The sequence below is a fragment of the Diceros bicornis genome, chromosome 38 (assembly GCF_020826845.1).
Source record: "Diceros bicornis minor isolate mBicDic1 chromosome 38, mDicBic1.mat.cur, whole genome shotgun sequence".
NCBI classification, from domain to species: Eukaryota; Metazoa; Chordata; class Mammalia; order Perissodactyla; family Rhinocerotidae; genus Diceros; species Diceros bicornis.
The window spans coordinates 4,713,600-4,728,074 of NC_080777.1; the positions used below are offsets into that span (position 1 = coordinate 4,713,600).

At 36.5% G+C, this 14,475-nt stretch overlaps 1 protein-coding gene across 2 annotated transcripts in view; it reads right to left on the minus strand.

The window, feature by feature from the left end:
• FMN2 (formin 2) overlaps window positions 1-14,475 on the minus strand; it is a 340,819-nt gene that overhangs the window by 214,682 nt on the left and 111,662 nt on the right. The window lies entirely within an intron of this gene.

The following is a 14,475-nucleotide window of genomic DNA, read 5'->3' on the forward strand; positions in this document are numbered from 1 at the left end:
AGGCTAAACATACATAAATAGTACAATGGTACTAAAATTAGCAGCAAATTAAGTCCTGCTTCCTCTAGGGAGGCATCATTAACTATGTTACCAAGAAATCAACAATTTTTAGTCTTCATTCTCTCCATTTAGTCTTCATTCTCTACAAAGGGAAGAGACGCCAATTCCCAAGAGAGCATCGAACAACACATATCAACTGCATATGGGGCGGGAAGCTGAAGACTGCCAGTATGGGCCAATTTTAATTTATGCACTTAAATTTAGGTTCAATAATGCAGATCTCCTCTGCCACATGTGTCTGTTCAGCATGGATGTTAAAAACACAGAAGTATTTAGATTTTGCTTTCAATCCTCTTTCGTACATGAGGACTTGAGGGAAGAAAAATTCTTTGAAGCTTTCATTGACACAGGCAATAAACCAGTTCATGGTCAAAGTCAAACCAACAGCGGACATAACCTTCATAAACACAGCCAATCTGTCCTCTGGGGGATTCTGGCGACTACGTCCAAGAGCATTCACTGGAAGGCTAGTGGGTTTTCTAAAGGAGTTTTAGTTATATTCCCAGGGCCCATATTCCTAAAGAGAAAAATCACCGTCCATATATCTTTAGTCTCTTCATCAAAAGCAAAGAGAAAAGATATAAATTTCTCCTTCACAGGTTAATGGACTCTTGTCTCTAAGACTACATTGTTCTGTAAGTTAAAAAGAGCTTACATTTTTGATAATATATTTTTGGGGGGTAGGAGAGTTTATCTTAAAAGTTTTTTGAGCTTGAAAAATACTATTTATCCAGAAAATTATAGTCTGACATCATGATTAATCTGTAGATAACTAGAGCTACCAGAAAAATATTTACTTTCTCTTATGAAAAATAGATTTTTACTGGTAAATAAATGAATAAGTAGATTAAGACTTGGAACTCTTATTGAAATCCAAGTGGCTGCACCATTTTTTCATTCTTGCAAGCAGTGCATAAAAGCTCCAATTTCTCCACATCCTCATCACCCTTGTTATTGTCTTTCCATTTGGTAATAGCCACCCTGGCACATGTGAAGTCTGTTACATTGCGCTTTTGATTTCCATTTCCCTAATGCTAATGATGTTCAACATCCTTTCATGCACTTACTGGCCAGTGGTATATCTTCTTTTGAAAAATCTCTATTCATACTCTTTGCTCATTTTTCTATCAGGCTGTTTTATTGTCTGTTGTTGAGTTGTAAGCGTTCATTATAAGTTCAGGATATTAACCCCTAATCAGATATATGATTTGCAAATCCTTTCTCCCATTTTGTGGGTGGTCTTTTATCTTCTTGATAGTATTGTTTGCAGCACAAATATTGCTCATCTTGATGTTGTCTAACTTACCTATTTTTTTTTTGTCATAGGTGCTTTTAGAGTCATATCTGCAAAACCACTGCCTAACCCAAGGTCACGAAGATTTACTCCTGCGTTTTCTTCCAAGTTTTATAGTTTTAGCTCTTATATTTAAGTCTCTGATCCATTCTGAGTTAACATTTGTTCACAGTATGAGGTAGAGTTACAAATTCACTTTTTTGCATGTGGATATCCAGTTGTCTCAGCACCACTTGTTCAAAAGACTTTTCCTGGGCCGGCCCCGTGGCTTAGTGGTTAAGTGCGTGCGCTCCGATGCTGGCGGCCCAGGTTCGGATCCTGGGCGCTCACCGACGCACCGCTTCTCCAGCCATGCTGAGGCCGTGTCCCACATACAGCAACTAGAAGGATGTGCAGCTATGACATACAACTATCTACTGGGGCTTTCGGGGGGGAAATAAATAAATAAATAAAATCTTTAAAAAAAAAAAAAGACTTTTCCTTTGCCCTTGAAATGTCTTAGCACCACTGTCAAAACTCAATAGAACTTAACAGAAGGATTTATTTCTGGACTCTTAATTCTATTCTATTGACCATATGTCTATTCATAACTTTATCCTTTTTCTAGACTATTTTGATTAATCTGGGCCCCTTGCATTTTCATATGAATTTTTAAGATCAGCTTCTCAATTTCTGGGGGGAAAAAAAAGAGTAGTTGGGATGTTGTTAGACATCGTGCTGAATCTGTAGGACAGTTTGGTGAGTATCGCCATCTTCACCATATTAAGTCTTCCGATCCACGAACGTGGCATGTTGTTCCATTTATTTAGATCTTCCTTCACTTCCTTCAACGTCTTCTAGTTTTCACTATAAGTCTTGCACTTCTTTTGTTAAATTTATACCCAAATATTTTTTCTGATGATTTTGTAAAGGGAACTGTTTTCCTAATTACATTTTCGCAATGTTAATTACTAGTGGCTAGAAATACAATTAATTTTTGCATATTGACATCTTATGCAACCTCATCGAATTCCTTTATTAGTTCTAATAGTTTTTTAGTAGATTTTTAAGGATTTTTTTATATACAAGATCATGTCATTGCAAAGAGAAATAGTTTTACTTCTTCCCTTCCAATCTAGATGCCATTTATTTCTTTCTCTTGCTTAATTGCCCTAACTAGAACCTCCAGCATATTGTTAAACAGAAGTGGTGAGAAAGACATCTTTGTCTACTTCTTGACCTTAGGGGAAAAGCGTTCAGTCTTTGATGTGAGCTGTAGATTTTTACAGATGCTCTCTATCAGGGTGAGGAAGTTCCCTTCTACTCCCAGTTTGTTGGCTATTTTTTTCATGAAAGAGTATAGGACTTTGTCAAATTCTCGTTCTGCATCTATTGAGATGTTCATAAGGTTTTGGTCCTTTATTTTATTGTGTATCGCATTAACTGATTTTCATATGTGAAACCTTGCATTCCTAGGATAAATCCCATTTGGCCATGGTGTATAATCCTTTGTGCATGTTGCTGGATTCAGCTTGACAGTATTTGGTGAGAATTTCTGTGTCTATATTCAGAAACGATATTGGTCTATAGCTTCCTTTTCTTGTGATGAGTTGTCTGGTTTTGATAGTAAGGAGACCTCACAGGATGAGATGGGATGTGTTTCCCTCCTATTCTATTTTTTGGAAGAGTTTGTGAATAATTAGTGGTAATTCTCTTTAGATGTTTGGTAGAATTCATCAGTGAAGCCATCTGGGACTCGGCTTTTCTTTGTGGGTAGTTTTTATTATTATTATTATTGCTAATTAAGACTCTTTACTTTCTATAGGTCTATTCAGATTTTCTATTTCTTCTTCTAATTCTTTCTTCCAAGAATTTGTCCATTTCATCTAAGTCATGGAATGTGTTGTCATACAATTGTTCATAGTACTCCCCTAGCCTTTTTTATTTCTATAAAGTCAGTTGTGATGTCCCTTCTTTTATTCCTGATTTTAGTAATCTGAATCTTCCTCTCTTGTTTTCTTGGTCAGTCTAGCTAAAAGTTTGTCAGTGCTGTTAATCTTCTCAGAGAACCAACTTTTGGTTTCACTGATTTTTCTCTATTGTTTTTCTATTCTCTATTTCATTTATTTCCACTCTAGTGTTTATTATTTCCTTCTTTCTACTTTCTTTGGGTTTAGTTTTCTCTGTTTTTAGTTTCTTTGGGTGGAAAGGTTAGATTATTGATTTCAGATATTTTTTTCTTCTTTAATATAGGTATTTACAACTATAAATTTCTCTGGGCACGGACTTAGTTGCATACCATAAGTTTTAGTATGTTGTGATTTCATTTATATTCATTTAAAAGCATTTTCAAAAAAAAAAAAAAAGGGAGATTGGTAACAGATGTTAGCTTAGGGTAAACCTTTCCCAGCAAAAAAGGAAAAAATGAGAGCAAAGTATTTTCTAATTTTTCTTGTGATTTCTTCTCTGAACCATTTGTTATTTAGGAGCATATTGTTAAACATATACATATCTGCAAATTCCCCAAATTTCCTTGTTATTGATTTCAAATTTAATTTCATTGTAATCAGAAAACTTTGATAAACTTTTGAAAAACAAATACTTTGCTTTTATTTATTTATTTATTTATTTATTTATTTATTTATTTATTTTGTGAGGAAGATTGGCCCTGAGCTAACATCTGCTAATTCTCCTCTTTTTTTGCAGAGGAAGACTGGCCCTGGGCTAACATTCACGCCCATCTTCCTCCACTTTATATGGGATGCCTGCCACAGCATGGCCTGACAAGCGGTGCATCGGTGCGCGCCCGGGATCCAAACCGGCGAACCCCGGGCCACCGCAGCAGAGCGCGTGCACTTAACCGCTTGCGCCACCAGGCCAGCCCCCTACTTTGCTTTTCGATAATTTTAAATTTATTAAGGCCTCAATCTCCTCAAATTTTTTAAGGCTTGTTTTGTGGCCTAGGAAGTGGTCCATCCTAGAGCACGTTCTACGTGTGCTTGAGAAGTATGTGTATTCTGCCGCTGTTGGGTGGAGTGTTCCATAGTGTTCTATCAGATCTAGTTTATTTATAGTGTTATTCAAGTCTTCTATTTCCTTGTTGATCTTCTGCTTAACTGTTCTATCCATTATTGTAAGTGGGCTCTTGAAGTGTCTACATATTGATTTCTCCCTTTAATTCTGCCAAGTTTTTTTTTTTTCACGTATTTTGGGACACTGTTGTCAGGTGTATATATGTTTGTAATTGCTGTATCTTCCTGGTAGATTGACCTTTTTATTACTACGGAATGGCCCTCTTTATCTCTAGTAGCATTTTTTAAAGTCTATTTTGCATGTTATTAGCACAGCTACCCCAGCTCTTTTATGATTGTTTAAGGTTGTTTATCTTTTTACTTTCAAGCTGTTTCCATCTTTGAATCTAAAGTGTGTCTCTTGTAATATGATATCTACTTAGATTTTTTTTTTATCCAATCTAACAATATCTACCTTTTGAATGGATTGTTTAATCTATTCATGTTTCATAGATATGGTTGAATTTACATCTGCTATTTTTCATTGTTTCTGTATATCTCATGTCTTTTTGGTTCCTCTATTCCTCATCTATTGCCTTCTTTTGTATTGGATGGATGTTAAATGGATTAAGTGGATATTCATTTCTGTTAGTGATTTTATTTCATACTTGAGTTTTCTTACTGGTTGCTCTAGGGCTTACAATATATATCTTCATTTACCAGAATCTACTTCAGATTTATACTGACAATTCCAGAAACATGGAAACTTTATTCCTCTATAGCAAAACCTGCCACCTTTTTGTGCTATTCTGTTATATATACTGTGTGTGTGTGAGATGTATATATATATATATATATATATATACACACATACATATATATATGGTACAAACTCTTATAATGATTAATTTATATAATCTCATGTCTTTCAAAGAAGTTGACAGAGGAAAGGAGAGAAATCCATATTTATATAGTTTGTTATATCAATCTTCTTATTTACCCTTTATTTCTCTCTTCATTTCTTCCTGTAGATTTGAACTACTATATGGTGTCATTTCCTTACTCTAATACAGCTTTGTTTCTACCAGTCTCCTCTGTGCCATTATTCTCAAATATATTACATTTCTGTATGTCATAAGCTCAACATTATACACATTGTTTTATGCAGTTGTTTTTAAAGTCAGTCAAAAGAATAAAGAAGAAATATGCAGTTATGTTATCTTTTGTGTAGATAAAAATCATATTTACCAGTCCTCTTTTCTTGTGCACACGTGATTTCAAATTACTGTCTGGTGTCATTACTTTTGGCCTAAAGAACTCCCTTTAGTATTTCTTGAAAGCCAGGTCTATAAGCAACAAATTGTCTCAGTTTTAGTTTATCTGAGAATGTCTTTCTTTCACCTTCACATATGAAAAATTATTTTGCTAAATATAAGATTCTTGGTTGATCCCTTTCATATTCAGCATTTGAATATGTCATCCTTTCTGGCCTCCTTTAATTCTGATAAGTCTGCTGTTGATATTATTAGGGTTTCCTTGTGTGTGATGAGTTGTTTTTCTCTTACTGCTTCCAAGATTTTTTCTTTTATCTTTGGCTTTCAACATTTTGACTAATATGTAACAAAGTGTGGATCTCTTTGTATCTGCCTACTTGAATTTCACTGAACTTCGACATGAATATTAATGCTTTTCATCAAATTTGGGAAGTTTTCAGCCATTATAACTTCAAATATTTTCTGCACCTTTTTCTCTCTCCTCTCCTGATACATTTCATGTACATTTCATGTACATGGTATCCCACATTTTTCTGAGGTTCTGACACTTTTTTCTTTCTTTTTTCTCTCTGTTATTCAGATTACATAGTCTCTATTGATTTATCTTCAAGTTAACTGATTGTTTTTTCTGCCACCACAAATCAATGTTAAACCACCTAGTGATTTTTTTCATTTTGTACTTTATTGTACTTTCCAACTCCAGAATTTTTTTATAACTTCTCTCTTTACTGATATTCTCAATTTGATGAGACATCGTCATCACATCTTCCTTTATTTCTTAGAAAGAGTTTTCTTTAATTTGGAGATATTTAGAATGAGTGCTTTGAAGTCTATGTCTGTTAAGTACAACATCTGGGCCCCTTTGAGTAATGTTTCTGTTCCCTGTTTTTTTGCTCTCCTGTATATGAGTCACACTTTTTTGTTTCTCTGTGTCTCATATATATTGTTGTTGAAAACTGGACACTTCAGAGACTCCCCCTCCCCAGCCCCAGAGCATATTGCTTTTGTTGTTTGCTTATCTGTTTGTTTAGTGACTTGGCTAGACTAGTTCAGTGAAGTCTATTTCTGCTGCAGTGTGCAATCAGATGTTCCTTCCTTCCTTCCTTCCAGATGCATTCTTCCTTCGTGATTTTATCTTTTAGCTTGGTTACCTGGGAGTCCCCCTGGGTGGGCATGCGCCATTTATTGGTCAAAGACTGTGTATCAGTCCCTTTAACCACTCAGAGCTTTACCCTTAACCATTTTGTGTGTGAGGTGGGGGGCATGCCTTGGAGGGAGTTTACGGAATTTTTTTCCCCACATTCAGCCAGACACTATTAACTTGGATTTTCTCGAATTGCCCCTAAAAGGGTGCAGCCTTGGTCGTGCACACAACTTCCAGACTTCCAGGAATGACTGATATTATTTTTAAGCCTGGCTTAGGAGTCGCCCCTGGGCCAAAGCAGTTTGTTGTTCAGTCAACGTTTGGACAAAGGTGTGTTTAAGACTCTTGCACCAGTGAAGTCTGTATCAGGTTTGGGGACTCATTTCATGGTACTCCATATCTTGCTCTGATTCCTCCTGAGTGGGTGCAACGTGCAGTGTGCACAGTGTGCTGCCTTCCTGACTTCTAGAGCTGACTATGATCCCTGGAGGGCCCTTCTCAGCTGTCTCTTTCCTTGGTTCTCCATGGTTGCCTGGAATAGAGCTTCTGAAACAGGAGACTTAGGAAATTAGAAATGCCAGCATCCTGCCTCTCCTAAGGTAAAACCATAGCCATAGACAGACCTGTGGGGAGAGAGACCCCTGTCTTCTTGGCTGCACATGCCTAGGGTAGAGCTTCCATAACACTTGGTAATAGAGTGGATCATGGCTCAAATGCCATAGACTTTCACTGTTCTTACTGAGTTTTAGTAGATTTTCTTCAAGGATTGTTTCACCATTTCCTGTATACCCTTAGGACAATTTCCAAAGACCTTACATGAGTATTTTTGTTATAATTTCCACCAGTTAAATTGTTGTTTTGCTGGGAAGAGGCTTGCCAAGCTGCTTGCTCTGTCACTCTAGAAGGCCCACCTCCAAACAACTTTCTAAAGTAATATTTCAGATAGAGTTTCAAGTTACAAATGTAGTAATTTTAAAAACTCATATATTAACATTTAACAAAAAATAAGTAGAAATGTTAGAAATCTTCATTATGAACATAGGTTTGAAAAAGAAACAAATTTATATTTTGTTTTAATAAAAAAGTTTTAAATTAAAAGAAACTAGAGACATAAATAAGAACATTAATTTTTCTTCTAAGCCTTAAATGTGTGTCCTCAAATGATCAGAACCATTTTTCATCTTAGGTGACACTGAGGGACACTGTGGGCAATCAGATTAGTGTCAGCAGCATCACTTCCCAGAGCAAAAGGTAGGTGCTATCATAATTGTAACTATGTAAGTCAAATAAGGAATAAAATTCTCCTTTGCTCTGGGATAATCCAAAATCCTGTTGCTGTCCATGGTAAAGAAACATACATTCCACTATGTAATACCAAGACATAAAAATCAACTTCAAGTCTAATTTACCTAAATTCAATTCTCACTCTTATGTCTAATAAGACAAACCTAAAGACTTTTGCTAAGAGGATGGGAAGGAAACACATTCAGCTAAGGAAAATGAAGATCAACAACCTACATTCACATTCCTGAAACTCTCAGACAGGAGCTTCCCACACACAGGGAAGCCAGCTACAATACTGACTGATTTACTATGGTTTGAAGTAAGATGCAAGAAAATCTTTGCTCATGGTGCTATTTTCAAAATTCATCCCTTAATCCTCTCTATATATCTAAATGAAATCAATTCTTCAAGGCCCATTTCTAGTCTCATCTCGTCCACACAGTCTCACCCTAAGTCCAGCCAACAGGCTCTATTTAACTCCTGACCACGCACATCACTTGCTGTGACAGAATTAGCTAATACTGTCTCTCATGGGTTGTTCTGTAATAAATTAGCCCTCCAGAGAACCTCTGCACTCTCCTTATTTTCTTTGCTGTTCTCTCTACTGAAATGGATAAACTCTGCTCCCATTAGATCAAGAAAGAGATGCAACACTGAAAGTGACTGACGCTCCCTCTCTTCTCTTTAGTGTTCCAGGGCTCTCGACAGTAGCTGCCCCACTCCATATTAGCAGTATTAAGAAAACACGCTCCCATCATTTGTTCCAAATAGAGAGATTCTGTAAATGACCAAAAGTCTTTCCTTACTTTTGCAAGGATGAATTTTAGTTTTCACAGATAATCATAAGGTAATGAATCTTAAATGAATATTCCAAACAACCCTTTCTTCAATGGCTATGGCTCATGATAAACAGAACATCCCAGCCATTAAAAACCAATACCCCTTTCTTAAATATCTAGTTCAACAGAATCTTAACATCATCATAGTATATGAATATAAAGTCCAAAAGAATTAACCTTCAGCATCATGATTAAATTTTGCACAATTCCAACGTGCAATTAATCAAATATAATTTTCCTAATATATAATCTAGCAAGGTCAAGGATCATTAGCCTAATTATATTTCCTTTTTTCATGCCATTAGTTTTTTTTTTTTTAAGCTATCTACTTAGAAGTATAAAAACAATTTTTTGGCTGAAAGAACATTTAAAAATAGAGGTTATTATTGTTGCATTCTTTGAATTGATTGGGTATGATCTAGAAATAGTTATAGGAATAGTATCTTCAAAAAAATAATAAATCTTTCAACAACTAAAACAAATCCAGATTCCACAAAACCTATGTTTGTCTAATTATAGCTTTGTATTTTGATGTGGTTTTCTATGTAAATATTAAGGCTTGCAATAGGAATGTATTCTATTAAAAACAGGTGTTATGTTAAAAGTTACAAAGTACCAAATGTTTATTATGTATCCCCAAAACAAATCTAAATTGTCTTATTATAAGATATTTGGTGTTTCAGACATTATTTTAGGTCTTTAGTCTAAAAGACAAACATAATTGTCCAAATCAACCAAAACACACCCTTGCCAGCTACAACTGGAAAACTTAACACTGATACAAAAAACTAGACTTCTACTACTCAGATTATCATTCAGGCTATCACCCTGCGAACACTGAAATACTAATTATGATAAAACACTTTTTTTAATCTAAAAATAAATATTTGCAATAAATAAAAGTAAAGCAGAGAGTCACAGATAAAATATATACCCCTTTTTCCTTTTCACACCAATCTATATTACAGCAGCAGACAATATCTGACGTATAGCACAAACGTTTTCCCAATGCCCCAACATAGTAGGAAGAATTCTTTTAATTTTAATTAATTCTTTTAATTACTATTTCACGTAAGACTATGTAGAGGTGTTACAGGATACACCCCCGTATACAAACGTTCGAATAATGAATGCTGCTTTTCCCACTGTTGTTATGAATTTTTACAACACACAAAAAAGCCTTTTTAGAGGTTAGGTCAGCAAACACAAAAATTGAACAGAACACTAAAAGTCTAATTCCTTAACATTTACATCTGTACACAATGGGAATTCTAACAAATCTAATAAGTAGCAGATTTAACTATCTATTTTTCTAATCATATTTCCAGAGGCTGAAGCCCAACAAATATTTAACTAGCATGAATCATTTTTCTCCTCCATTCTTTGGGCAGAGCATTTTAATCTGATAAACAGAACAGAAAAAACCCAGGAAGAGATTCATTTGTGTTGCAAAATGGTTATACAAATGTCAGCTATGTATTTAAAGAGCAACACAGGTTCTTCTTATTCACTCTCATTAACTTCTGTGTACACACTTACATTGTGGGTAGCATGGTCCTCTACAGACCGTTTAAGGATGATGAAGGCATTACTTGATATGTAAAATTAAACATGTTTTACAGAGATGGTTCCTTTTTGTGTCACAGAGTGAAACAAAAATGTCACCACTTGACATATGGGGAGGTTTACCCACGGTGGCTAAAGGCCTCCCGTCACCCGTTTATATGCCATGTACGCAAATGGCCCTCATTTTTACTGCTTACAGAAGCTTATGTGTCTACAGCTCACGTCACTCAGATAAACTTTTATTTAACTGGGCAAATGTCACGTTTGGTGGTATCATAGTTCATGTAATTGTCAAAATCTGCTCGAATACGGAAAGGCTTTAAAAGTATCTCCACATACAATTTCAAAAGTGTAACTACAGTCATTTAAATATTAAGCATATACGAAAATCAATACAAACTCAAATTCTTTTTAATAAGTATCTATTCCGGTCTCCATACAAATAACATACTATACTCACAGTCATATAAAAGATTTCACATCCACACCTATGACTTAATGATTAAGAGCACAGCCAGACAGCTGGAGTTTGAATCGAGCTGTGCCCCTTACGAGCCCAGGAACGTTATTTAATCCGTCTACACCTCAGTTTTCTGTACTATACACTAGGGATAATGATGTCTACCTCATAGGATTACAAGGATTAAATAAGCTGGGCTGGTCCAGTGACGTAGTGGTTAAGTTCACGCCCTCCACTTCGGTGGCCCGGGGTTTGAAGGTTCGGATCCCAGGTGCGTACCTACACACCGCTAATCAAGCCATGCTGTGGCAGGTATCCCACATATAAAGTAGAGGAAGATGGGCACGGATGTTAGCTAGCCCAGGGCAATCTTCCTCAGCAAAAAGAGGAGGATTGGCATCAGATGTTAGCTCAGGGCTAATCTTCCTCACAAAAAAAAATAAATAAATAAAATAAGTTAATTTAAGTAGAGTGCTAATAACAATGACTGACACGTGGTAAATAAGGCACACTATGCCTTGTGGTTTCCATGGTTATTATTACTGTGGTCGTCATAATTACCACTATTATTATTACTATTGCTGTTGCTGCAACTATTACTACTGTGTCTACCAAAATATATTTCCTTTAAGATCTCATGTGACACAGGATTAACCAGAAACTTCTTTCTGAGGCAACTCTTACTATCAAAATCATTCCAAAGTAAATTCTCTCACTTTCCTGCTCAAAAGCTTGGGTTAAACTTAATCTTTATTTGAACAAGAAAGATCTTAAGGTGACTTAGGATCATTATCACCATAAATAATCACTGCATTAGGCTGGGGATAGATAGGAGATTGGGCTAAATGTTTACTGGCTCTAGAGCATTCCTTAAAAATGGGCCAGTGTGTACACGTGTCGATGTTTAAACATGGACCTCATACAAGATTGGTTTTTCTATTTTCCTCTCGATTCATTAAGAGATGGGGTTGTTGTTGTTAAGTTAGCAGGCTGATATCTAATTCTGATGAATAAGTGTCACACTCATTTGATTAAGGAGAACTATGTAAAATCATAGTCTGAGTTTATCTCCTTATGTTTTAATACTTCAAAATAAAGAAGGATAAACTACAAGCCATCATGGAACTTAAACGTATGTGACATGAAAAAAAAATATGAAATGCTTTGTCTCAGGTTCCTTGGAGGAAAAAGGATTTAGAAATACAAAATATTCATCATTACTACTAGTCTAGGTGTCCAGAAAATAACCCTCTTTCTCCTCATGCCAAACAGCAACGTGCCCAGCTAAGGAATCTTCTATTATCACACTGAAACTGTCTCTTCCAAAAGAGTAAAAACAGCACAGGCACCTCATTAAATACCAGTGCATTTGACCACAGTCTTACTTTCAAGAAGAAGACAGATCACAGAAAAATTATTTGGCTATTTTTAAATATTTAAAGAAAAACAGAACTTCTAGCTTCCATTGTATATAAGAAGAATTGCTTGAAATACCTCCATAAACATATGCTACAGCATTAAAGGCTATTAATTTCACTGGAAATGAATCATGAGGTACCAAAATGTCTGCACATTCAATCAGTATACATTTCCCATAAAAAGGGGAACTATTTGCATGCATCCTGAAACTACATTTTCCTTAAACAAAATTTGAAATGTGCCAAGTAGATGGAATGGACAGATTTTTCTTCCAAATACAACGAAGTTAAATAAAACTAGGTTTTTTCAGCAATATATCACTTCACAGATTTTTCTCTCTCCACCACACAGAAGAAAATACTTTCTCTCTCCAGAAACAGAGCTGAAAGGCAGAGTTCAGTACCAAAACCCAGGCCAAGGAGGTGCTGCACAGCACCTATAAGGAGCCATGATGGAGACTGTTCCATAAACCCTGCTTGAAGCTGAAGGTTAACAGTAGCGTCACCATCAACAAGCGCAAATTACACCACTGGCAGCCTCTTACCCACAGTTTATGAAATGTCTCAAGGACAGAGTGAGGTGATTGTGTTGAGACGATGTTCAACACAGATGCGCTGTTTAGATGCAAAGAGCCCATCTCATGCCAACCAGCTGAATTTGAAGTTGTGCTGACTTAGACGTAAATCTTATTTGAGTAAGCTAAATACTGAATACGATGTCAAATAAATCATGAAATCCTACAGTCTCGGGCAACACAGGAGGCATCTTCCTTATCTGTGTTCACTCAACAGAAAAGACTGGTGACAGGAAGTGGGGAGGGCATGGTTTGCTTTTCTGAGTATTTCGGCCCTGGACAACCCCCCGTCACATCTGCCTGTTCATCAAGTGATAATCCTGGCTGCCTCACTGTCCCCAGTGTCAGTACTCTCTGCCCATATTTCTTGCCCTGACAGCTTTTCCATCTCTGATATAGTCTACAAGAAGAGATATGATGACTCAGCCTAAGTGTGCTGTATGCGAATAGACCATGGAAAAGATCTTTAAAATATTTACCTTTGCCAGAGAAAACGTAGTTTCCATTTACCTCTATTCCCCTTAACACTGCCACCTTGGCAGTATTAATTATTACAAGACGAGCGATTTTCTGGTTTTTAATCATTACTGGGCATAGTCTCTGATCTTTATACAGTCCTCCTCCCTCAGTCAGCTGGTTTATTAGTTAAACAAATATTTATTCAGTGCCTACAATGTGTCGGGTATTGTCCAATTTACCATAGTCCTTGACCTAAGGTCACCAGCAACCAGCTATAGTGAATAAATGGTTTTGAAAAATTCAACTGCATAATAATTGGGTTTGCATCATTATCAGATTAATAGAAATGCCTGGGTGAGCCTGCCCACCCACTCAGCTAGAGGTTCCAGGGGTCCAGCTGTCCCATTCAGATCCGTTCTTTCCTGGCTGGATACGGCAGAATCCACCGGGTGGGAGTCATCAGTTCTGAAATAAATATCACTGGGAATAACTTTGGGTCATGTCTAGCTACAACTTCCAGGTCAGAAGCAAAAACTCCAGGAATCACCCCATTAGCCGCCACTCAGCTGGGGAGACAGCTAGGAGAACACCGGGGATTTGGGGCCTCATTTCTCTCTCTTTCCCTGACCCCAAAAGATTGAGCTTCTTGTCTCCATGCACTCTTCCCCCCCCCACCACCAAAAGTTAAGAAATGCAGCCACTCCCCATTTCAGCGTGAAGGATGGGCACCAACAGCAATACCTTCTATGTTCATTACTGAGGGGTTTACTAAACTTTCCTGAATGACACCCTTGAGAAAAGTACAACAATATAATTTCATGATCAAGTCCACTGGGTGGATCAGCTGAAAAATGTTGCTTGTAAACATTATTCTCCAAATGCACTATTCTTTCTTTTTATGACTCAAGTGTCACAGGACAGGTCAAAGTATCTAACACAGAATGGAGATGTTGGAACTGGATACAAGATTTTCTTCCATGTGTCAAGTACAGTGTGATTGTTTAGCTGGGTTCTACAGAGCACCCTCTTCAGTTGTAACGCAACAAAATACCAAACACGTTATCGGTTACTGAGGACTGGACTTCTTGCTTGTTTTCCTCTGACTACTCTTA